The sequence below is a fragment of the Protopterus annectens genome, chromosome 11.part0, assembly GCF_019279795.1.
Source record: "Protopterus annectens isolate FY-2018-M chromosome 11.part0, PAN1.0, whole genome shotgun sequence".
In the NCBI taxonomy this organism is placed as follows: Eukaryota; Metazoa; Chordata; order Ceratodontiformes; family Protopteridae; genus Protopterus; species Protopterus annectens.
Genome location: NC_056745.1, coordinates 187,343,367 through 187,370,656, shown reverse-complemented (window position 1 = coordinate 187,370,656; position 27,290 = coordinate 187,343,367). Strand labels below are relative to the sequence as shown.

The window sequence follows — 27,290 nt, the reverse complement described above, 5'->3', positions numbered from 1 at the left end:
CTCGATGGACTTTAACACATCTTTAGCATTAGCACCAAAAAGCTTGTTCTTTTCCAAGGGTGCGTCAAGAAGTTTTGCCTTAACATGATCTGGTAAAGGTTGTTCTTTTAACCATGCATGTCTACGAATGACCGCCCCTGTCATAGCTGCCCTACATGAAGCTTCCAATGCATCATATCCACACTGCAGAAAGTGATTGCTGACTTGCTGAGAATTATGTACAGCTTCCTGCAAAGACTTCCTGTCTAAAGGTTCAGGAGAGGCCAATGTTTTCTGTAAATCATCTAGCAGGTAATCCTGATATTGAAACATATGAAAGAGGCAATTCAGAGCTCTCATAGATAAAGTAGTGGAGGTGTAGACCTTTTTCCCCCATCTCTCTAATGACCTAGCTTCCCTGTTGGAAGGCAAAGGATTTTTGGAGGTGGATGCTGAAACCCCTTTAGGTCCCCAAGAAATAGTTTCTAAATCAACAGCATGGGCCCTAAAGAAATGAGAATGTGTTTCTGGGACCCTATAATATCTATCTGTCTGGCTTGGCTGGAGCAGGAGGAAGAGTATCCGGGGTAACACTGGAGTCAGAGTATAGGTCATCCAAAACATCAAGCACAGGAGGTATAGCCAGGGGCCTGTGTTGGGGCTTTTTAAGGAGGGTTCGAAGGCGCTTTCTGGAATCAGAATATTCCTGGCCTTGCCACTTAAAATGTTCCGTCATGGTATGCAGAACTTCCCCAAAAGAAATATCCTCAGGAGGGGAGGCCGAGGGGATGGAATCCTCTGCATCCGAGTCCTCATAGGTCTGGAAGAGCTCTTCCTGGCCATCGGAGTGAACACAGTCCTCAAAATCTTCATCTGAAGGGATAGGGTCAGAGGGTTCAACCCGGGGCCTCTTATCAGAAGGAGGCTGGGATCCTCTCTCAGGATGGGCCTGTGAACCTGTAATCATGTAAATTAAGTCTGCGGCCATAGTCATGATTTGTGTTTCAGGAGTAGGCTGAGGTAAGGCTTTAGCAGTAAGGTGCTTGGTCTTGCTGGCTGCCTTAGCACGTGTGTAGGCCTTAATAGACATGGCCATAGGAGGCATAGCAGCTCCACGTGCAGGAGTCACCTTATCTACAGCAATGGTCTCGGGCATTTCCTCGGTTTCAGTATCCGGAGGAAAATCTATAACTGGCGTCGGTGTGGCCTCCGGTATCGGAGGTATCGGTAATGCGGTGTCTTCGGTTCGGAGCGGTGAAATAACCATCTCAGGGGGAACCGGAGCACTCGCGGTAGGTTTTGGCGTGGAGTGGGCCGAGGATGTCAGTCCCGGTCTTTTCGTTTCTTAGGAGTCTGCGATGTCGGAAGTTCCGACGGCATTGTATAAGCAAATTTATCGCCGAAAAAGTCTTCAGCGAACTCCGCCCGGCGCCTGAGAGTGCGCTTGTTGAAGTGAGCATAGGCGACACAGGCCGAGACGTCGTGGTCTGGGCCAAGGCAAGGAAGACAGTAAGAGTGGAAATCCTTATGAGGTATTTGTTTACCACAAGACAGACAATTGTTAACTTTTTCAGTAATTTCTGACATCGGCTGAGGCAAGAAAAGGTCCCCAACGGGGTACTTAGCTTTTTTGATGACTTCAGATTCGAAGAATACAGGAGCTGACCGACCGGCACTTGCGAACTGCTTCTGCTTCGGGCACCGCGCGGCAAGAAAGACTGAAGAAGATGGCGTCGGCTGATGCTTATATACTCCAGCAGCTCTGACGTCGGAGAGAAATGCGACATCAGCCGACGTCGGACCCAGACTTTGGAATCCGGCCGACCGAGGGCTGCCTGAGGCAGGACAACCCATATGTTATGACTGCAGTTGCATTCTTGAAGGACATCTGAAAGAACATGATATGAAACAAAAGTACAGATGAGGCAGCTGTAATGACAGCACATGGGGGAAATTGGAAGAAGCTGAGAACTGAGATAAAAGGGAAAACAGTGGAACAGGTTAACAGCTTCAGATATCTAGGAGGGGTGGTTGAGGAGAAGGGAAGTCTGAATGAGGAGGTCAAAGCAATCATGTGTAGTATATGACCGAAGAAAGCCAAAGAAGCTGAAAAGTAAGGTGTACACAACAGTGGTGCTACCAGTACTACTGTATGGTACAGAAACCTTGGCAGTAAAGGCAAAGCAGTTTTGGAAGCTTGACATGAGAGATTACCTATGACAGGTGGCAGGATGCACATTGTGGGACAGTCGAAGAAATGAGGACATAAGAGCAGAACCCAAAGTAATTCCAATTGCAGAAAAAGGTCAAAGAACAGATTACTGTGGCTCGGGAGCATGTGCAAAAAAGCAGAAGACAATTTGGTGAAGAAGATTTGGGACAGGCAGGAAGAAGGCAAGAGGAAACAAGGGCATCCAGCACAGAGGTGGGTGGACTGTGTGAGGGAAGACCTGTGACAGTCAGGCACAAGTGTGACACTAAAAAGAGATGGCGACAGTTGGCACGACACCCACCCCCATGTAAAAAAAATGGGGTTGATGATGGTATATCAAATAAGGTAAAAGTATCATCTTTTTTGCAAACCTCTCTGACAAAGTCTTGCTAATCATTCTGACTGGCCACTTTCATGGGTGCAAACTGATAACTGTAGTCTCAAAAGAAGACACAGAAACAAGGACTAGCTTACATTAACTCTGGAGCATACTCAGGGAGACCAAGATGTTGGTGAATAAAATGTCCCTTAAGGTGACATTCCACAAAAAAGGCTGCAAAAGTAGTCACCCTTCCAGTAGAGTGAGCTTGCTGGATTGACTGTATGTATAGTTATTCTAAGTGTTTGTAACAGAAAGCAGTGCAGTTGGCTAACCAACTAGAAAGGTTGTGCTTGGTAACTCTTTCCTAATATGAATTTGACAAAGGAGACAAACAGTTGGCCATCCTTGTTTTTGCATTTAATAGCTTGTTGGTTTACTTGCATCCTTGTGACAAGGTTTAGTTCTGTCCCCTAAAGTTGCTCACAGACATCCACAAAATGGAAAAGTATATTCCCTGTGGTTACAACAGCAAAACAAAGGACAAATTGACAAAGTGATTAAAATTAGGCTGTGGCAACTCAGTGGCAACTGTGGGCATAAAGAACACACTGGCTGCAAGTGTAATGCCCTCATTTATGTAAAGCCAGATAAGAAAGTTTGACAGAAAGCATTTGTAACTCTGGAATTTTTCTAGAGAAGAAAACATTAAAAAGATCTTTTAGAAGAACTTCAGTTCTGCAATGGTGAAAAGTTAAGCTTTCTGAGCCTAAACTAAATATGCCAGGATAGGACAAGACTCATGATAAAAGGTTCAAGTTGGAAAGTCCCACATGAAAAAAAAAACTGTTACAGATATTCAAGAAAGCTAGTGAAGCAGGATTTAGACCAGAACTGAAGTTAGACATTACCCCCAAATGAACTCAAAAGACCAGCAGCAAAGATAACCAATAAACAACTAAAGACCAGTGGATTATAAGAAGGGGTCCTCATGCTTGTTGGTTACCCAAAGAGAAACTCAGTCCATTTGTAACCGTATGTGTTTTTTGGTTGATAGCCATTCTGCAGATGTGATACTGGATACTGGATACTGGATACTACCCCCCCCAGACACACAAAAAAAAAGAAGCCAAGTAGCAAGCTTCAAAACATGAAGACTCAGGCATGCCCAGACAGAAAATCAAAACAGCAGTATCCTAGAAGATTATGGTCTTAGAAATTTGCAAAGCAAGAATGAATAAAGAAGAGAGAACCAGGTCTGCTTGGACCACAAAGGTGTTACGGTAATCACTTTGGCTAAACATCATTATCATAGGGCATGGATTGTGAAGGGAGGCCATATGACAACTGATGAGTTCCAGTTTGACCTCCCAGTGACAGGATCATAGAAATATCAATTGAGACATTTGGTGTTAGTTGAACAGAAAACAGATCACACATGCACATTAGGTTCACCACAGACAAAATGTATCTGTTAATGATGGTCTTCTTATGCCTGATAACAGGCAAGTCAGTCAGTTTTAAATACTTTTATATACATATATGTGTATTACAAATATGTATAATCTCTGGAGCTCTTCTCCTTGTGTCTCCAATGAAAATGAACTTTTGGCTCTGTTGGACCAACACAGTTAACAAATGTCAAATAAATAAATATTTGATATGGAACATGTGGCTTAAGTACAAGGAAGCTGTGTCACAATGTATATACAACTCCCCAAGGTACAATAACTGGGCTAGAATAGACAGAAATTAGATATTTCACAGGAACATGTGTAACTGAAAGCTTCAGCACACATTCAATAACTACTTCAGATCATGCACTGATAAAACCCTGCAGGGTAATGAAGTAAAAATGAGACACTGATGTTTTCATACCTACCTGTTAAAAAAGCAGAGTAATTTAAAGAATGGGTAGTAGAAATTATTTGAGAGTTATTGCCTTGAGAAGATGAAGTTCTAGCTAGTGAGTGGGATAAAATGAAAACAGAGTTTAACAAAGGGAAGAGGAAGAGATATGATTAGGAAGCAAAAAAGAATTACTTAGAGGGACTGACAAAGGTTACAGTATTGCAGAACAGGGAAAATCTCACAGAACAAAAAGAAGCACAAATGTAGACTGCTAAAGAGAAAACAAGGAAGTACCTGCATAATTATGCATGAGTTTCGAAAGACTGCAGTTAAGCAACTATTTTTTGATGAAAACACTGCACAAAATCTTTTAGCATGATGACTTAGGGCTATCACCAAATGTAGAGAATCTATAGCAAGAAAAATAACCAGAAATCCTGTATAGGTATTAGAGATATTTCAGAAATGTTATGAAAATTTGCATAAAGCAGAAAATATGTAGAAATAAAGAAATAGCAAAAATTGAAATATTTATGGAAGATACAATTATATTAAGGTTTGCGGTAAAAGAGGTTCAACAACTAATAGTTAAGACAGATAGGACAGGAGATAAAAATATGGATGTATAAATAAATCTTCAAGAAAGCCTCCAGGAACAGATGGCACTCATGTGGAAGTCAGGAGTGAAGAAAATGATAAAGATCTAGAAGGCTTTAACAGTATTTTAAAAGGAAGAGAAGCACCAACATGTTAGAAAAAAGCTGTGGTGATTGTATCACCTAAAGACAGCAAAGACCCATCAGACCCAGCTTCTTACAGACCCACTTAAATTTTAAACCATGATTATGAAGTATTTATGTCTATATTAACTAAAATAACTGGATAGTTTTTTTGCCAAATTGATAGATATGGATCAGTATGGTTTTATGAAGGGGAAGCAAACATTTGACAGCATTAAAAGAATAATGATCCAGAGGAAAATACAAGGTAAGAAAATACTGTTGTTGTTTGTTTTGATGCAGAGAAAGAATTTGATGGCGTAAGCTGGGATTTTATGAGCAGGACAATGGGAGCAGCTGCAATCCCAGAGACAATAAGGTTAATTAGGAGGATATACCTGAAAATCGGAGGAAAGAATTAATGTGGGAGGGCTCTTCTCTGATAAGTTGTGCTTAAATAGAGGATCCAAGCAGGAGTGTCCTCTTTTCCCTTTATTTGTTTTACATTTAGTCACTGGCAAAGAAAATGATGCAGAAATGCAAGGATATAATTGGTATGGTAATCAAGAAAAGTCGGCTTTATTTGTAGATGACATTATCTTGTATCTGATAAATCCAGAAAAAGATTTCTCAGTTTTGTGGAACACTTTGGAGACCGTTTCAAGTCTTTTCAGAACATAAAATTAATGAAGATAAAACACAAGCTACATCTTGTGTACCCACACAAATTGGTTTAGCAAAACAAAGAAGTTAAGTACTCACCATAACGTTCTATGTTTGTAGTCCAGCTCACCCTTCATTCTTACATATGGGATCAACTCGGCCTATTTACAAGGTGGAAGTCTTCTAGTTGGCTCATGGCTAGGTAGGTATCCTATGGTGCACCAGTAAAATCCCCAGATCTTGTTTGCTGCTAACTAGGAAAGATAACTATACCAAAGAAGCCAATACTAAAAGGTCTCCATAAAAAAGGATAATATGTTTCTGTCTCCAGGTACTTCCAGGCTGGGGGTAGGTGGGTGGGTTCATAAGAATGAAGGGCGAGATGGACTACAAACATGGAACGTTATTGAGTACATAACTTCTTTATGTTCTGTAGTCCTATGTCACCTTCATTCTTACATATGTGACAGCATCTCTAGTGCCTTATTCTTGGGTGGCTCAAGGAAATATACATCGGAGTACCGTGGAACCAAATGAAGCTCTACCCCTGGAGGTTAAATCCAATTTGTAATGAGTAATAAAAGTGTGAGGGGTAGCCCACGTAGCTGCTGCACAATTATTATCAAGTGGGACCCTGGCTTGAAAGGTTGCAGAGGTAGACTGAGAACTGGTAGAATGAGCCTTGATTTTAAAGGGTAAAGGTCTACCATCAGAATTGTAAACATAATCTATACAGCTAGAAATCCAATTTGAGAGTGTCACTTTAGAAACTGGTAAACCTGACCTGAATTCAGAGAAGGAAATGAATAATTGATCTGATTTCCTTAGTCCGGTGCAAATAAAAACGTAACTGTCTCTGGACATCTAGCTGATGAAACCTGTATTCAGCTGCATTTGAATGGATTTGGAAAGAACAACAGAAGCTCTATGGATTGATTCAAAGTGGCATGGGAACAGACCTTGGGGACAAAGGAGGGATTAGTATGAAGGGACACCCTGTCCTTGTATAAATCAGATAAGGGGGTTTTAACAGACAATGCTTGCAACTCTGACACCCATCTGGCCGACGTGATAGCTACCAGAAACAAAAAGTCTTCCAAGACAAAAATTTCAAAGAAGATGAATGGGAAGGCTCAAAGGGCGGAGAAGTCCATTTGAACAACACAACATTTAAATCCCATGAGGCAACAGGTTCTTGATAGGGGGGGTCTTAATAAAGTAGCACCTTTAAGGAAGGTTTTGCACAGCTTATGTGACATCAGATTTGAATCTTGAAAACCTAGATGAAAGTTTGAAATCGCTGCCAACTGAACACTGATAGTGGCAGCCGCAGATCCCTGGTGAAAAAGCTCAGACAGGAATTCCAAAACCATTGGAATGGAAGGAGTGTAAGGATCAACATTCAGTTTCTCCACCCAGATAGAGAATCTTCTCCATTTGCTGGAATATAGTCTCCTAGTAGAAATTTTATGAGAAGACATAAGGATACGAGTCACGGAGGGTGAGAAATCGTGAAGCCTGACTAGAGATGGAACTGGAGCAGCCAAGCTGTCAAACTGAGGGCATGTAATGAGGGATGGAGCGAACCTGACATGTGAGTCAACAGGTCTGGAGCTGGGTCCAGTATCAAAGGATCGTCCAGGAGAAGAGGCCCGAGGAAGGGGAACCAAACCCGACTAAGCCAGTAAGGAGCAATGAGGATAATTTTACTTCCCAGCCGTTTCGCTTTCTGAATAACCTTGGGAATGAGAAGAAAGGGAGGAAAAGCATACAGGAGACCCAGGGGCTAATAGTGAACAAGTGCGTCTCTCGGTGACTCCCTCGGAGGAGGGATGAGGGAGAAGTAGCTGCTGCATTTGGCATTGATTGGTCTGGCAAAGAGGTCACAGCAAGGCTGTCCCCCATCTGCAGAAAATCTATTCCGCTGTTTCCTGTTTCAGAGACCACTTGTGAGACATAAGGATTGCCCTGCTGAGCTTGTCGGCTATCATGTTGGTTGTCCCTGGAATGTGTGTTGCCACCAGAAAATGCTGGTAAGCTATCACCCATTTCCAAACTCGCATGGCCTCTCGACAGAGTGGGTAAGATCTGGTTCCGCCCTGTTTGTTGATATACCATACTACAGACATGTTGTCAAATTGTATTGCAATAGTCCCCAGAGGCAGAAGGTTGTGGAGTGCTTGCAACACCAGGAGCACCACCCTCATCTCAAACGTTGATATGCAGGTGAGCCTCGTGATCTTCCCATGTGCCTTGGACAGTCCTGCCAAGATAATGCCCCCCCACCGTATTTGTGAGGCATCTGTGGTCACAGTAGCAATGGGTTGGTGAGGGACAAATGAGGTGCCCATGGTTAACTGATTGGGTAGTACCAAAGGAGGTCCTTCCTGCAAGATTCTGTCAGCAGAATGTGATGAGATAACAGGAGGTGCTGAAAAGACCATTTGGACGACAGGAGCCACTGAAGAATTCTCATGTGTAACCTGGCTAGTGGGACTAGTAATATGGTGGAAGCCATGGACCTTAGAAGTTGCAGAATAATCTTGGCTTTGACCTTTCATAAGGGAAGAAGACACCAAATTTGAAGAAACAGATTCTGTGCCCTTTCGGCAGGAAGACGAGCCAACATGATTACTGTGTCCATCCTATTTGGTCTGCTGGGACAGGTTGGATGACTCTTTTTGACAGCAACTTGTTGACCTCCACAGTTGCCTGATCCCTGTGACTGGGTGGAACATCCGGGATCTTCTTGGGAACAACAGATGGAAGAGAAAAGGGTATGACATAACCTCTGGTAATAATTCTTTGTACCCACTTGTCTTGAGTGATACCCAGCCAGGCTTCTGGGTACAAAGAAATGCGACCCCGACCTGCCCTAGAGAAGCACAGTCGGGCCCCACATCAGGACTGTTGGTAAGGCCAGCCCCGAAAGGAATCGCGACCTCCCTGGTTTTGTGGACCGCCCCTGCCTCTAGGGCAACGTCTACTATTTCCTCCTCCTCTGCGAACCGTCTCTGCCTCTAGGGCCACGTCTACCATTTCCTCCTCCTCCTCCTCTGAAGGAGGAGTCACCCTGTGCATCCTGGAAAAACCTCTGGGACTTCTTGAACCAAATTTTACCACCCCTCTGACCCTTATGGTCTAGAGGGGACAGTAAAACGTACTCCCACGGCAGAGAGAGTGTTTTTCTTTCTTGCTCGCACCGGGTGAGAGTGTCTTTTACCTTGGAACCAAACAAGGAGGAACCGCTGAAGGGGAGATTGGTAAAGGTAGACTTGAACAGTTCTGCAAAGTTACACAAACGCATCCAAGAATGACGCCTCGGGGAAATTCCTGAACCTGCTGCTCTACTCGCTCCATCGGCTGCATACGAAATAAGCCGCATGGAAGAGTTGATGATAGAATTCAAGGTGGACAACTGGGCAGAAACCTTGTCAGGGAGTCCCTCAGTACATGTACCTTGTAGAGAATCTCCCAAATCTTTAGAGAGATCTCTCTCGTGAAGTGAGTAAGGTAGTTCAGCGATCAGAGGGCAAATGCTACTGAACTAAAGATACGCTTCCCGTATTTGTCAATTGTTCGAAACTCCTTATTTCGGCAGATGAACAGAAGTCATCTCAGCTAGCTCCTTCTTAGTGGCCGCCGCCACCACCATGGCATCTACGGGAACACCTTTATGGACAAAAAATCTCTCTCAGGCAGGGCAGAAAGAAACTTATTCCATCTCCTGGGGACTGGCTCCACAGCATCAGGAGTATCCCACACCTTTCGACTAACTAGCTCCATCAGTTCGTCGAAAGGTGGAGACACCCAAGAGGTTGAAGGTTGAGACCCTAAAGCCTTCAGGTACACAAACTCATCAGATGGGGTGACAGTGGGCCAGCCGCACCTCTGCTTAAGGATTTTCAGGAGACATCAGAGGACGACTTGGGGGACCCTTCTGACTCTTCGAAGTCAGTGTTAGAGGTCAGATACTCATCCTGGGAGTCTACATGCTTCCTCTTACATGTTCTCTTCCATGGGGGTTCCTCAGAAGGACATTTCGGGGGGTCTCGGAAGAGTGGGGGCCACCAGCCGGTGGCTCCTGAGGTTGAGGGTCTCTGCTGTCCATGGAGGGGGTATGAGCAGAGACAGAAGTAGGTGCTTTAGGGGGAAGAGTGCCGGTACCTCTGGTAGGAGTCAACGATGGAAACAGCACATTCCTCATCATCTTGAATGCCGACCTCTCCGGGACCGAAGACCTCCCCAGCTCAGAGGAGACAGAGGATGCCGTCGGCTCCAGAGCTAATCGGCTCCAAGATAGACATAGGGTCCAAACTTCACCCTAGCTGACGCGCTGAGAGAAAGACTCTGAACCGAAGAAGTTCAGTTCCAAGCATCCCTGTTGGGGCTGACCAGGGAGCTTCGGCCCCTAGACACTACGGATGGCGCCGAGAGTGTCGGAGCAGGCTCTCCTCCGAAACAGCCCCACGGGGAGCTGAAGCCAAAGGTTCCACCAGTGGTACCAAACACTCTGGCTCCGAAGGACTAGCATGGCTCAGAGGAAGAATGATCACAGAGGGCTGAACGGACTCAAGTGGCTCCGGAACTGACTGGGACAGAGCCAACAGCAATTTAGGCAAAGCACATGACTTCAACAGTCTCAGCACTACCCTCTCTACATCTTTTTCCGATAAACTCCTGGAAAGACTTGGATGACACAGTAGGAGAGCGGGATCTCTGAGGTATCGGAGATTTCAATAACAAGGAGGCCAGTAGAGGATCCATAGACCGGCTCCGAGTCTCAGTGGTCGGCTCCGAAATACTTGGAACCAACCCTGTAAATCACAATACTGCTCTCAGGTCGGAACAGAGGTCTGTGGAACCGATGAGACAGTGGACTTGTATGATTTTGATATCTTAAGAGGTGGTTCCAAGGCACCAGCCGGTGTCGGGGAGGGCCACTTAGAAGATTTAGACTTTCCCTTAGTGGATTTTGAAGATGAGGAAGAGCTAGACAGATCTTCCTCAAAGGAAGGTTTAAGAAGACCTTTTAGGATGAACTTGTTCTTCCTCACCTGCAACACCTTAGGACTGAAAGCATGGCAAAATTAACAGGTCTCCTGTAAATGGATGGCCCCCAAACAGTAAATGCAGTTACCGTGACCATCCGTTACGGACATTTTTTGAGAGCACTTAATACACTTCTTAAAATCAGATGGCTTATGATCCTTACTCTCTTTAGACATTCTCGCAGAAAGGACACACACAGACCGAGAAAAAGGAGGAGGAGGAAGACTAGGTCCTCTAACTTAAATGGTCCTAGCCCGGGCAGGAAAGGAAACGAAGAAACTAGGTCTTCTAACTAAAACAGACCTAGAAATTTGCAGAGTATAGAATTTCACACACTCAAGCAGAAATATCAGCAAAACAAGCGTGAATCCACAAAAAAACTCAAAGTTATGCCAATAACTAACAGAACATAGATCTGTTAACAAGGATAGCAAATCCAACAATGCTAACCAATTAACAAGCGGGAAACCACAAAAAACACTAGATTATTGTATTAACACACTCAGTCTAACAGTGCACAAAAGGCGCCTACAACTAGTAATTCTATGAGTATACAAAAACCAGCACACAGGATACCAATACTAAGCCAGGCCAAAAGGCCAAAAATTGCACCAAATGGCGCAAGTATAAGCTAACTACACTAATATGAAGTACGCTAACTGATTAACAATAAAGCAGTAACAGTTTTTACTATTTTAGGCTAAACAGAGCCAAAAAATTTTTGGATAAAGTTAGAGAAGCACAACCGAACTCCTCGACGTGGCAAACAAGATCTGGGGATTGTACTGGTGCACCATGGGATATCTACCTAGCCACGACCCAACTAGAAGATTCTCAGCTCCGACTCGGCCTATTTACAAGCTGGGTCAGCTCCGATCCCATAAGAAAGAATGAAGGTGAGATAGGACTACAGAGCATTTATATTTATGGGGGCATGACATGATGAAGTATTTAGAAGTATGAATTAAAAAGGATTCTGTTAAGGCAAAGTACATGTGGGAAGAGATTACACAAAAGAGAATATAAAAACGGAGACACTGGAAGCTCTTGTTTATGAACTATTAAGATACAAATAGTGAAAACATTTATTACTTTTAGTTTTATATGCAGGTCAGGCATATTTTTAATCAGTCAGAGAAGTTGTGGACAATAATTAATAAAGAACTGAAGGAATTTATCTAGTAGGAGTAGAGGGCAAGAGTCAAGTGGGATAAGTTGATGCTTCCAATAGAACAAGGTGGTTCAGAACTACCTGATTTAATGGGATACTTTACAGCTACACAGTTGAGGCTCATTTATATAACAAAATCAAGAGGTTATAGCTCAAAACGGAAAGGAAGGACAATAAAGCAAGGGAGACTTCAAGAAACAGACAGTGGGATGTTGGATGTAGATCCTAAAAGAGAATAACCATAAAGAATATTATATTCATAAAGTAGCAGAAAATATTCTAAGAACTAAGCCAACATTACAACAGAGAAAGGAGGCTTTGCCAATAGGGATGACCGCAAGTACGGGTACAGAAAACAGACAAGAAAGGGCTGGCATTTTCTGGATGAAACTGGCAAAGTAACCAATGTACTGGGAGAAAATAACTACACATGGAATGATACCAGAGTGGGATGAGGTAAAAAATACATTTGGAATGCAGGCTAGAGGCTGCCTATACTCCGATATAAATAGCTGGTAAGGAAGGCAAAGAAAAGGGGATAGTAGAATCTAAAGTGAAAGACCAGCTCTGGTGGGGTTTGTAGTCAAATCTAGCACAGAAGCTGCCATTAAAAGGGATAATTAGTAGGGTATACAAAATATTGCATGACAACTATGAAAATAAATCAGAGAAGGTTAGAAAGTGAGACTGGAAGGGCAATTTACAAGAGAGCAACAGGAAGACATACGTAAAGCTCCCAAGTATGTAACAACATCTAGAAAGTTTAGGATCTTTGCTATGAAGTGTTTGCAAAGGTATTTTTATACCCCAAGTAGACTCCAAAGAATTTATACTCAGGTACACAGCAACTGTTGGAGGTATAATGGGGAACAAAAAGGTAACACATGTTTCGGGAATGTAAGAAGTTGGCAGATTTTTTAAAATTCCCTACAGAGTGCTCTCAGAAATACTGGGCAAGAAAATAGCCGTAACTAAGGGATTAATCTTTTGAATTGAGACACACTATCAGAATTGCCTAATGCTTCAAGACTGATTCTGTTGGCTGCGAAAGAAGGAAATTATCAGACAATGGAAATCAAAGTTTATCTCTTTGTTTGAAGTATTGAATATTGTAAAAGAAATAAAAGAACTGGAAGAAGGATCTTTAGAAAAGGGAAGGAGAAATTTACATAGAAATAAATGGAAACTGTGGGAGCAATACATGCAGAGTACTGCTCAGGAGAAGGAGGAGGAGGAGGAATGAGGTTGAAGGGAAGGCAAGAATTCAGCAATGTATGTAATGCTGGACTAAGCCATCTGGTGCAGCGGTTAGCGTAGTCGCCTCACAGCAAGAGGTTTCTCTGTTTGATTCTTGGTTGGAGTGCCTTCTGTGTGGAGTCTGCATGTCCTCCCCGCGGTCGAGTGACGCTAAAGACATGCAGGTAGGTGCGAGTGTGAATGGGTGTGCCTTCTTTGAAGGTTGGGCATCGGGCTGGCAACTCGGCACCGTAAAAATCCACTGCCAATCATAAGCGGACCGGTGTTCCACTGTTGCGACCCCTAACCGGGAAAAGCCGAAAGACTTTTATGTAATGCTGGACTAACAGTTGCAAAGAAGGAAAATGTGTGATGTTAAGGTATACAAATGGAAAAAATGTTAATATGAAAACCAACATATCTAAGTGATAATTTAAAAAGGGGGGGGTTAAAAACCTTCTCCTTGTCTGTTGATGAATCAACCTTGTCTAAGTTGTGGAAAGGACTCCCAAAGAAATGCTAAATGCTTAGAAGGGACAGGAGTACTGCCCGCATTTTGAAAACACAAATATCCAAGTTAGACTCCTGAGACATCCAGGTCCCCATTCAGTTTGCCTGCTGAAATGTCCCTCTGCCCCATTGCTGTGGTGACTGCTCCAGAGGAATATGAAGTTGGAAGGGGTTCCTTACAAGATGATTTGTGGACTTCAGAAAATTAGCAAGATGAGTTCTACACTCTCTGGATACAGTCAAGTTATAAAAAAAGAATTCCAAGACCACTGAACCTGAAAAGTCCACTGGGGAGCTCTCATATGGAATCTACCAAGAGGCAACAAGTACCATAAAGAGAGAGACCACCATTAACACTTACAGCATTGAGACAAGTCTCTGGAGGCACTGTTCAGGAAGACTCACAAACAAAGAGTTTGCTATAGGAAGAGAAGCCCATCATGGGCCAAGAATGCATTAGAAGTGGTTTTGTCCAGGAAACAAACAAGGAATTCATGAACATAAAATGGTACAAAGATTTCATTAGGTTCATTGTCACTCTGAATGATAAGAACAGCCAAAGCACAGGCTCCCTCAAGGGAACAAGAATATCCTTTTTTGGAGTGACAACAAGGCAGTCATCCACATAAGGGAGCATCTCGGATCCCAGCAGCCTGAGCTGGGATGCAACAACTAACATGCACTTAGAGAAGCCACATGGGAGCTGAGGTGCGTCCAAACGGAAGGGTCCAGAATTGGTAGTGACTAGTTAATCCAGAAATATAAATATCTTGTAAATTCTTTGGAAATCTTTACACGGAGGCAAGTATCTTGGAGGTCCAAAGTATCCTATATATAAACATGGAGCAAAAGGTGGCACCACGACCATGCAAAAGGTTTCTTCATGGAAGAATGTTTTTAGTCCACTGAGATTCAATACAAGCTTGAGGTTCCTTGTTTTTGGGCACCAAAAAGAATCTGTATCCTAAGCCTTTCTGATTAGTGGAAACTCTTGGAAAGCTCTTGAGAAACATTTGCACCAAATTCCTTATCAATAATTTTGACAGTAAGGAATATCCAGAAAGGACAATATCTGAATCTAGGGTTGAGAACAAAAAGGGATTCAATAAATCTTGATGCGGTCTCCTTTACTCATTTGTGCATGGACATTTTCTTTTTTGCTAAGACACTGAAGAACTTTCAAACATCTGTCTTATAAGGTAACAGTTGGGCAAGAAGCCTGAATTGCTGCAACCCATCAAGAGGCTGTCTTGTAGCCTTCATGGGTTCATAAGAGATCCCAGTCTCTGGAATTTCATTCTTGCTGGGATCCAAACTAGAGATACTGCTTGCTTGTATCACCCTCCTGCCTCTGCTTCTTGGGAAAGATATACCGTTGGTGGTAAAATTTAACACACAAAGCAGTAATGACGTTCAGGGCCAAACATGACAAGTCTTGTTAAAGGAAGACTCTGTACTCAATGAACTGCATTAAATGCCACTGAAAATGTCAATGTATGGCAGTTCTACATCCTGCTCATCTAGCAGTCCCTTCCACTGTACTGTATTGCCTCTCAGACCTCAATGCTTCCAAAAATGGACAATAAAGTTGCCTGGCTCCTGATTTTCTTTCAACAGTCCTTCCAACAACTCTTTCACAAGGTGCAATTCAAGCAATGCAGCCATTTGGAAAAAACTATATGTGGCATCAGTAATTAAGCACCGGCACGGCCAACAACCTAGGACTATGGACAGGTTTATTTATAAAGGGATGGGCAACAGGGCTCAGAGTGATGTCTGGCTTGGGATTTTCAAACCTGCATTCTCTTGGAGAATGGAAAATCCAGGCCACTTTCTTGGTAAAAAGGCCACAGTGTTAGGGTAATCTCAAGCTCTACTAGTGGAATCCTGAAATATGTCAACTAAGGGAAGAACTACTCAAGAGCATTTGGGTAAAAAGTACAGTTTTGTACCTACCATAAATGTAGATGTTCGAAGATCCACATTGCTGCAGTCCTTACACTTGGGTAGTCCGCTGTCCTCGGTCGGCCCGAATATCAAAGTATTAGGCTGACGTCGGTCAAGGCGCTTAAGACTGACATCAGGACGTCAGGGTACAAATGCGCATGACCGACGTCATATCCTCAGTCTTTTCTTGCCCCAGATGTCAGAAGACCCTAAAAAGAAAGGTGAAAACCAAAAGACAGCAAAAACCAACCAACCACCCTTGCACTAATTATATGTACAATATATACAATATACACAATATGTACAGCCCAACCCACACAACCGCCTCTAACTACAGAGGGGAAGGAGGGAGGGTAAATTGGACTGCAGCAATGTGGATCTTCGAACATCTACATTTATGGTAGGTACAAAACTGTACTATGTTCTTCATCTCACATTGCTGCAGTCCTTACACTTGGGTAGAATCCCAAAGCAGAGGTAAGGGAGGATGGCAAAACTATAAAGCAGCAGGAGCTGCCAAAATGCCCTGTAAAATAGCAGTGGCAAAACCAGCCCTAGATTTAGAGTAAAGTGGAAGGTGATAATGCTTAGAGAAAGTATGCACTGAACTCCAAGTAGCTGCCTCCAAAATATCTTTAGTTGCCACCCCCCTTAAAAAAGCTGTAGAAGTGGCAGTAGCCCTAGTGGAATGAGGCCTAATCCCAGCTGGAATCTCCTTACCATGATGGGAATAACAGAAAGCAATGCAAAACCCAATCCACTTAGAAATAGTTTGTTTTGACACAGGCTTGCCCTGAGAACTCAAAGCAAAAGAAACAAATAACTGCTGAGACTGCCTGAACCCTTTAGTTCTGCTCAAATAATATCGCAACTGCCTGTGTACATCTAAAGTGTGCAAAATCTTTTCCCCTTTATTTTGGGGATTTGCATAAAAAGTAGGCAAATGAATAGTTTGGTTTAAAGCCACACCAGAAACCACTTTAGGCATAAAGGAAGGATTAGTGCATAAAGATACCCTATCCTTATGGAAAATTAAGAAAGGCTCAACCGCCATAAGGGCCTGTAATTCAGAAACCCTTCTTGCAGAGGTAATGGCCAACAAAAAAGCAGTCTTCCATGATAAATATTTCAACTCGGCAGTAGCTGCAGGCTCAAAAGGTTGTAGAGTGAGTTTCTCCAACACAAAATTGAGATCCCAAGCAGGAGTAGGAGCTCTACGTGGGAGTCTTATATTCTTTGCCCCTCTAAGGAATTGCTTGAACAAAGGATGAGAAAACAATGGTGGGTCACAGTCATAGTGAGCAGAAATTGCTGCAGCATGAACCTTAATAGAAGAGAAGGACAAACCTTTGTCCAGTAACTCAGTAAGATATTGAAGAGCCACACTTAAATTAGGCTCAGAAACATCAAATTCCTTTGCTGTACTCCAAAATAAAAATCTCTTCCATTTATCTGCGTACACTTTCCTTGTACTAGGCCTTCTGGCCTCCAAAATAACATTCAAAACTTGCTGTGGAAGCTGAGACCCTCCAGGGTTCAAAACAGAATATGCCAGGCTGTTAGGTGAAGAGAGTGAAGTTTGACATTGAGTAAATGACTGTTCTCCTGAGACAGCAGGTGTGGAATCGAAGGCAAAGGCCATGGAGGCTCCGTGCCAGACTTCTCAGTAATGGGTACCAGTGCTGTCGAGGCCAATCTGGAGCTATTAAAATCATCTTTGGCTTGTCCTGTCTGACCTTTAGAAGTACCTTTGGGAGGAGAGGCAGAGGTGGAAAGGCATACACATGAAGATTGCTCCAATTGAAAGAAAGAGCATCCACTTTCCAGGCTGTGGGACGAAACCTTTTTGTGCAAAACTTTGGCAGCTGGTAGTTTAGTGGAGAAGCGAACAGATCTATGTCTGGAGTTCCCCATGACACTGTCAATTTCTGAAATACATGAGGATCCAATTTCCACTCGTGGGGATCCATAATTCGTCTGCTCAACACATCTGCTAAGGAGTTCTGTGCTCCCGGCAGAAACCTTCCCTGAAGATTTAGCTGTAAACTGAGAGCAGTCTCCCACAAAATCATTGCTTGCCTGCATAGAGGATAAGAATGTGTTCCCCCTTGCTTGTTGATGTACCACATGACAGTTGTGTTGTCTGTTAGAATCAACACCTGCCCTGGAAGAAGTAAATCCTTGAAAGCTATTAATGCAAATTGGACTGCTAACATCTCCTTCAAGTTGATATGTAGATGTTGTAGTCTGGCAGGCCACGTGCCTTGTATCCACTTTCCATTTAGATGAGCTCCCCAAGCTTTGTCTGAGGCATCTGTCGTTAGAATCTGACTCGCCTCTGGCCGGGTCACAGAGAGTCCCTTGTTTAGTTGACATTCCTGAGCCCACCACAAAAATTCCTTTTGAATGCAAGGTATTATCTGAATGACAGTGTCCATATCCTGGCAGTGCTGTGTCCATACATTTTTGAGATACCATTGTAGCTTCCTCATATGCAGTTTGGCATTGGGAAGCACCAGAATACAAGATGCCATGAACCCCAAGGCTTGAAGGACTGTCCTTGCAGTCAGCCTGGACTGATGAGACAATTGATGGAAGTAAAGGGAAAGATTCTTTTGTTTGTCCGGGGTCAAAAAGGCCATCTGGGATGCTGTATTCAGTCTCACACCCATAAAGCACATGTCCTGAGAGGGTACTAGATTGGACTTTATTTCGTTCACAGAATACCCCAGGCATCTTAGCACTGCTATCACATATTGCAAATTATGAAGAAGTTCGTCCCTTCCTTGAGCCAGAATCAGGCAATCGTCCAAATAAGGATAGATCTGTATTCCTTTTAGCCTGAAGAAAGCTATCACTGGTGCCAGAACTTTCGTGAACACTCTGGGCGCAGTAGATAAGCCAAAGGGCAATGCAGAGAACTGATAATGAGAAGTCCCAGCCAACGCAGATACTTCCTGCAACTTAGCCTGATAGGAACATGAAGGTAAGCCTCCTTGAGATCCAGAGTTACCATCCAGTGATCTTTGCCCAGCAGAGGTAAAAGCTGTTGTAACGTCAACATTTTGAACTTGGGAATGTCCAGATAAGTGTTGAGGATAGATAAATCCAAAATTGGTCTCCACGTGTTCCCCTTCTTTGGTACTAGGAACAGGCGAGAATAAAATCCTAGGCCCACTTCTGGCAGAGGGACCGGCTGTATGGCCCCTATTTGCAGCAGCAGAGAAATTTGTTTCTGAGCCTCTATTCTTTGCTGAGGAGGAACGTCTGGCATGCCTTTGAAAGGAGGCAAGGTATGGAAATAAAACTTGTAACCCTGGTGTATGATATCCAATACCCATCTGTCTTGGGTAATTAAACTCCAATTTTCCTTGAAGAGTGCCAACCTTCCTCCCAAAGGTGCTGCCAGACGAGAAGGCTCTGGCAGCTGAAAAGGTAGGTCATTGGGCCTGTTTACGAAAGGACTGACCCCTGCCCTCACCCGAAGACTGTGCAGGTGAACTCCCTGTTCTAGGCCTGAAAGAGCCCTGAGCTCTGCCCCTACCACGTCTAGATCTACCCCTAGACTGTGAATCATAAGAAGGATACGTCCACCCCTTGGCAGGCCAATTCCTACTAAATTTGAGAGGCTGAACCTGCAAAAAATCTTTAACAGTCTGCATAGACTTAGCCTTGTCTTCCATTTTCTTTAAGACTGCCTCCACAGGTGAACCAAACAACACATCAGACTGTAAAGGAGCATCTAAAATCCTTGTCTTAACATGGTCAGATAAATTCTGATCCCTCAGCCAGGCGTGCCTGCGAAGAACTGACCCAGTGGCAGCCACCCTAGATGAGGCCTGTACAGCATCAAAACCACATTGCAAAGAATGCTTACCCACCTGTTCAGAAACATGTACCAAATCTTGTAATTCTTTACACTCAATACCTTCCGCCAGAGCATCTACCTTAGACTTCAATTGAGAAAGTAGATAGTTTTGATATTTCAACATGTGAAACTGGCAATTCAAAGCCCTCATAGCTAAGGTGGAAGAAGTATAGACTTTCTTTCCCCATCTATCCAAAGCCCTGGCCTCTTTATCTGGAGGAACCGGATTTCTTTACAACAGAGGCCTTGACACCCTTAGGCCCCTGACTAACCGTTTCTGGGTCCGCCCTAGGACTCTTAAAAAGATATTTATGAGCTTCAGGCACCCTGTAATACCTATCCGGTTTAACAGGAGCAGGAGGCAAAGAATCAGGATTAAGAGAAGCCTCTGCAAACACATCTTCCACAACATCCAGAACAGGAGGTATAGCCAAAGGCCTATGCTGGGGTAAAAACAAAAATTCCCTAAGCCTTTTCCTGGAATCAGAGAAGTCCTGACCTTCCCACTTAAAATGTTCCCTCATGGAATGAAGAGTCTCTGAAAAAGAAAAATCCTCTGGAGGAGAAGCAGAAGGAGTAGAATCATCCACATCAGAATCAGAATAAGGAGAATACTCCTGCAAGTCTTCAGCCGAAGACTCTGAAACATCCGAAGCCTGCTCAAAACTCCCCAACTCTGGTTCCACCCTAGGCCTCTTATCAGGAGGGGCAAAGAACCTCTAATCAAAGTAATTAAATCTTCTGCCATTTTAAGCATGTGCTTCTTGGGCACAGATCCTGATGAACTAGGAGTGACACCAACAGAAGCTAAACCTGGCCTGCCTCTGGGAGAAGCCTTGGAAACAGAAGGAGAGGGCCTAACCACCCTAGGAAGGGAGGGGAGTACAGTAACCTGAGAAGCCCCTTCAGCCTGACCTGCCTCCTGAGAGGCCACATCCTGCAATAACAAAGTCTCCCCCTGGGACTCCAGAGAAACCTCCGGCGGAACCACCGGTTCCACCGACACCTCTAAAGAACCGGCGTCCAGTACGGACGACTCTTCTTGCCTGGGTTTAGCTGCTTTGTCTTTGCGCTTCTTCGAAGAAGCGGGCGTCGGAGCATCCAACGGCATATTATAATTGCACCGCTTCCCGAAGACCAACCTGGCACAATCTAACCTTCGCTTAGTGCGTTTATTGAACCTAGCACAAAAGCGACACCCAACAACGTTGTGCTCAGGCCCCAAACAAGGAATACACAAAGTATGATAATCTCTATGCGGTATCTGTTTCCCACAAGAAATACAGTTATTCACTTTTTCTGACATCCGGTAAACCACTGAGGCAAGAAAAAACTAAAATATTCCCCAACGGGGTACTTAGCCAACTTTGACTCGGTCTGAAACTCCGAATTCGAAAAATTTCAGAACGCCGAACGGCACTTGCAACGCTGCTTCTGCATCGGACCATGCGGCAAAAAAGACTGAGGATATGACGTCGGTCATGCGCATTTGTACCCTGACGTCCTGATGTCAGTCTTAAGCGCCTTGACCGACGTCAGCCTAATACTTTGATATTCGGGCCGACCGAGGACAGCGGACTACCCAAGTGTAAGGACTGCAGCAATGTGAGATGAAGAACATCAGCAAGCTTTCTGTAGCCTTCTTTGATTGGACAGATGGGTTAAGACAGTCAACCCCTTCCACTGTTCAATAACAGTAAACCCAAGAAGAAGAGGGTGGTGGTGGCAGTGCAACTATCTAGTGAATGTAACCAAGAGAGACAGCACTGTGAAACATTTTTAGACTTCCTTTAAAGTATCCCCAATATGCCTAAAGGCAGTGGAATTAGAGCATGCTAACTAGGCATAGATGTATGTCAGAAGAGCCAACCTTGGAAAAGTCAGCAGTGGAGCCATCAATACAGATGAAGTCAAGAAAGGTGCACCCAAGGTGTCACTATGGGACTGTCTGGATAAGATGCTAGGAATGCAGTCACAGAAAAATCTAACAGAAAAATCACAATACTGGTAATGGAAATATCAAGTACACTTTAAACTGGGAATTCAGGCTGTCCTCAGCAATCTATCAGTGCTTTCCTGGGAATCACCAGTCATAAGACTAGGGGTTACATGGAGTTGCAGATCAAGGATAGTTTTCCTTTCAGGGTATGTGTTTTACTGTAGTTTCTAGCAGAAAATCGGACAGAAATGTGAACAATACAAAGCAAACACTGCCCACAGCAGAATACAGATTATTTTTGTTTTAATTTTGCTTAGCTTTACCCCAGCTGATGTGGAGATGCACTGTAACAGCAACTAAAAATACATTACTGTGGCCATTTTTTTTGCCAATTTTGGAGAGTATGCTATGGCAATATTTACGACTATTGATAACCACCAGAAGTGACTGTCTGGAAGGCAGTGAGTAGATAAAAGCAAAAGACAATTGCGGTGCTCACAAGAAAGTGATCACTGATGTGACTTAGTTGGGAGGACACCAAGCATAGTGTCTGAAAACTCCAAGTTCAAATATACGAGTGTGATTGTTTGCTCTTTCTCCTCACAAGAAGCCAGATAGATCCGAAGATGGTTTCAACAATTCAGACCACCTACAGCACAATACACTTGTATTTATATCGTTTTTATATGGCAATCAACATGGGGATGGGGTGTCCTACAGCAACAACTGGAAATACATTCCTGTGACTATTACATTCAATACTTCTGACAATCGCCTCCTGTACACAATTACCAAAAGTGGCTGCCAGTCTGTGATGAAAGTAAAGAACAATTGACTGAGTCACGATCATTGCTGTGGCTTGGTTGGGGCAGTGTACAGTGTAGGACAGCTACAAGGGTAAACAGATTACAGTGATTTTTTTCACTTTCATTACATGCTAACATCAGAAGGATACAGAGAAGGTGGCTCTCTTTTACTCCCTCATTGATGCTGACCCTCAGCTGCCATTAGCTCCTCTTTTTTCAGTGCATCCATATGACATACCTTAGCCCCCCTCCAAGCTCAACCTAACCCACATCCACAGCTGGGGAGGAGATTGAGAATATCTGTTCAGCATCATACTGCTGCCAGGCAGTACGCCCCAACTCTCTCAATATCGAGGCAGTCTTGCCAGTTTCACAATAGCTGCCCTTAGGATGTCAATGTGCATTTCCACCCATGTGCAGCCTCCTTGATAAGCAGCATACCACTTATGCAGAGTACAGTTTGTCAGGCTCATAACCTAATTTACTTGGCTTCTACCATCTCATCAGGATAGGCAAGTCATCATCTGCTGCTCACCCTCATCCTCCACCTGCAGCAGCTCCAGCTCCCAAGCCACTAATCGAATAACAGTTGTCTAGGGCACAGTAAGGATTTTATTTCTCTGTGCCATGGGCTGCTATAAGAAGATAACTATCTTTTGTGGGAAACAGGGGGGGGCAAAGTATTTGAGCAACACAAGACATAAGTGAAAACAGATCAGTTGTGTGTCTGGCAATCTTAAAGGCTGTACATGTGTAAATATGTGTACATTAACAAGCTGAAATTCATTACTGAGGCTACTAGGTCCTTTACCTTCTTCATATCACACATCAAAAATGTGCACAGAAAGTGGCCATCTCATCTTCAAAAGAAAGTGTGTGCTTGAAAACAAAGGGCAGTTACAGGACTCGTGCAAAATAATCAGTGATGTGGCTATTTTTTTTTCTGATGGGGGTATACACGTCCCCAACCCTTATCTTTGCATCCAACTCATACCATTTCGTTAAAGTGGAGAAAGCAGATCATACTGCAGCTTCTAAAACATCCTGTGACACACTTCTGAATTACACTACTGGGGTGACTGCTGCCTGATGGAAGGAATCGTGGGAGTACCTGCATCATAACAAAAGAAAATACAGTGCATCAAATCACCTTAGAGTATGTACATTCACTTGCATTTCCCCCCTTTTTTGAAGATACAAAGAGATGACCATTTTTATGAAATCACCAAGTACTTCTTATATAACATTTCAGCTGTCTATGAGCATCCAAGGAATTGAGATGCTGCTCTCCATAATTTTATCAGTTTTCAAACAGCACTAAACCGGATGGAATGAGCAAGAGTCACCAAAGCATTTTGTGGCCTCAAACACTGATTCAATGACACCCTTCCATTACTGAATACCACAAAAAGTAATTTACATTTGGGGGCTTATAAAATACAGTTGTGCAAGTAAACTTACCATAACAATATGTGATCAAATAGATCACTATTGTGATAGCAGGATATATGGAGTGTATCCTACTAAGGATATCTTGCCTTCTGATCAGTATACTAAAGTTTGGGCGCACCTTCCTTTCACATCCTACGTCCATTTAAGTCTAAGAATGTGCGGATATAAAAAGGACATATGCCAACCAATGTGCCCTAACTTTTTTGCTCTAAGGAGGGAGGCCAAAGCCTAGAACTCCAGAGAAACACTTGCTACTCCCATAATATCATGTAATGTTCATGTCAGAAAGTACACAAAAAAATGGGCCCCACCCCAGCCAGAGGCAAAAAGAATATATAAAAAGGAAAAGGAAGAAGGAAGGAGGGCATTAGCACTGCAATAGTAAACTAGTCAAATGTCTACTGTTAAGGTATATTTACCTACACAATTGTACTACGTTGACTATTAGATCACTGCTCCAACAGCATAAACATGTATGGGATGATTGGCAAAGCTTTAGAAGTAAGGATGGTAAAAAAATAGGACCACAGTCCAGAAGACCCTGCAGACTAGAACTAGCAAATTTAGTTCTTGTGTTGGAAAATGAGTCAATTTTGTAAACTCAGGAACAACCTTGGTCATGAATGTAGGACTGTTTCTAAGACTTACCCAACCTTTGTGAAAAACTAAAGAGCTGTGAAGACACGAGTGCTTCCACATTTAGCTGAAATCAGAGCAATATGCAAACCTGTCTTTCATGTAAGAAATTTCAGGGAAATGGGAGACAGCTAACTCAACGATCCTAAAATGGAGCCACCAGTTTCCTATGTGGTCCAATAAGCAAAAACACTTTCAAGAATTGTCTGCCTTAGAACAAAGAAAAGGAGGTCCTGAAAGGCTAAAAGATGTACTTTAAATGAACATTTAAGACATACCTTATCTAAGTACTTTATGCAAGTACTGGAGAACCACTGAAGCTCCTGACTGGGGTGGGTCTTGGTCTCTATTATGGCATCAACTAGAAAATGTCTCTTCCATTTGAACAAGTATGAATTCATTATATCAGGTTTTCTTGCCTCTTAACACCTGTTAGTCCTCTAAAAAGAGATGCCTAAATGGGATCAAAAGCCTATCATCCATGCAGTCACATGTAGGCCCAAAATGTAAGAGTGGATGAGAGATCCCGTATCCTTTGAGAGTCTGTCTACTTTGTAAGAATATTTTTGGTAACTGCCCAGGCCAGATGTGTGAAAAAGGAGAACCAATAATGCCAGGGTGAAAACTGAGTTACCAGGAGTATCTCTACAGAGATTTATCTTTAGCAAGACTTCAGTAATCAGAAATAAAGGGGGGCATAAAAGAACATTATTGCCCATGGGAAAGAAAAGGAATCTATTTTTCAGGCAATGAATTTCGGCACAGAACTGCTGTAACTGTCCTATTAATGGAGGCAAACAGATCTATTTAGGGAGTTCTACAAAAGGTGCATAATTTCATGGAAGACCTCAGGATGCAACACCCATTAGATAGGGTCTGTCCTTGACCTGCTCAGGAAGTCTGCAGCTGTTTCTGCTCTGACGCAATCTAGGTTGGCTAAAGGGAGAGACTGTAATGAAACGTTGGGTTCCAGGCAACCATGGCTAGTCTGCACAGGGTGTAGGACCAGTTAATTTCTTGTTTTTATATGTACTAACAAAGTTGTCTATTATAACCATGATTGGCTTTGGTGTCCACAATTGAGTCGATGCTTAGACAGTCTTTATCTGGACCATCACCTCTTTAAGGTTTGTGCATTTTCCCTAAAATGAGGCTCATGTATACCTTGAACTTTTGATACCTTTGGCAACTGCCACACAGGCAAAATCAGAGGTGTCTGTTGTGACAGACAGAGTTGGAATGGGAATAGAAAAGAAATACCTGGATTCTGTTAGACTTTGTTGGCCCACCAAAGAAGTTCCATTTTGATGAAATCCAAGACTGGAACATGAAAAGATAGGGCATGCTAATGCTGGGTGTAGACAGATTTGAAAAGCCAGTAAAATTTTCTACATCTGAAGTCCAGCTAAAGAAACCATGAGGATGGCCGAGACAATGTAACCTACAAGTGAAGAAATCCCTTCCTGTGGAACTGATCCACGGAGCAAAATCTCAAAACTAGTGGCAGTAAATGGAAACCTTAAGGAGGCAACAATCAAGCAGGTGTCTAGAAGACACTGTAAAAAGATTAGTCTGTGACATGGAATATTTTTTCTAGATTTAAAATTGAAACAGAATGCAGAATAGATGCATAGAAAAATGAAGAGATGCCAGAATGCCTGGTGGAATCTGATGAGGCAATTGCTCAAGTTAGTTTAAATGAGACTTCCCTGAAGTGTGCAGAAAGCACAGGCGTGTAGCTGAAAAGGGTCAACAGACCAGTTTGCTTACCCAGTGAACAGATAGTAAGTAAATAAATAAAGGGAATTAATGCAGTCATACATTTTGTGAGTACTCCTGGAACCAAAGACAGATCAAATGTCAGATTTAAACTGAAAGTGCAATCCCCAAAAGAGAATATTAAAACGGCAGCTGTGATCTTTGTGAAAAGGGATGACTAGATGTGCATCATTGAGGTCTACAATGACAAAGTATGAGTTGTGAGGAAGAAGATGAAAAATGGACTGCAAAGTTAACATTCTGGAGTTGGAACAATGAGGAAGTAGTCAGATCTTAAACTGGCCTCCAGGTGATTTTCTTCTTTGGTACAAGAAATATCCTGGAATAGAGACTGCTTCCCTGTTGGGATGGTGTAACATGTTCTACCACCTCTTGTGAAAGCACCTCTGTGAGAATTTGGGATGACTAATGAGTCTGGTTCTTTTCAAGAGGGATTCCTGAGTACAGAGTAGGGAAGCATGCTAATTTATATCCAGATAGAGAGACAGACAGCCTGTTAATTTGGCAGGATGACAGGGGTTGGGGAAGGAAACCAAAAGGCAGTCATGCATTTTTCTTTTGCATGGAAGACTCCTGTGGTCCATTCCCTTTCTTTATGAGTGTTCTTTCCACTTTTCTTGTACTGTTGCTTTAGTGGATTTTTGCTGACCTGGTTGGGAAGTGCTTCAAGAGTAATTTTCCTGGTACCTTGGGACAGGTAAAACAGTTGTTTCACCCCCTGCATTAAAATTTCACTCTCTCCTCTAATCTTTTATGAATCACCATGGAATGCATTAGTAAAAAGAAAATCTTTCCCCAAGGGGGCATTTCATATTCATGTATTAACATTTTCACGTAAACTCTGGTTTCTAGCTCTAGCATTCCTGCACATCTAAAACGTAGTACTGCAGCTCTTGAAACATCCACTGCATTATATGTGCATTTTATTGAGTATTTATTGACCTGGGTAGCAGAAAATACCTTTGACAAAGTAATTGTAACATCTGAAGCAGGAAGATAACCAAGACTGCTGTGTCAAAAAATAGAGTGAGAAGATGCCACACTGGTCTTGTAGTCAATCACCCTGAAAGCTAAAGTGGAAAAAGCATATGTTTTATTCCCAGATCTGTCAAATGCCCTGATGTCTTTCTAACTACAGACAGGATAACAAG

At 43.0% G+C, this 27,290-nt stretch overlaps 1 protein-coding gene across 1 annotated transcript in view; it reads right to left on the bottom strand.

The window, feature by feature from the left end:
- Positions 1 to 27,290, bottom strand: part of ATP6V1E1 (ATPase H+ transporting V1 subunit E1) — a 403,891-nt gene that overhangs the window by 338,643 nt on the left and 37,958 nt on the right. The window lies entirely within an intron of this gene.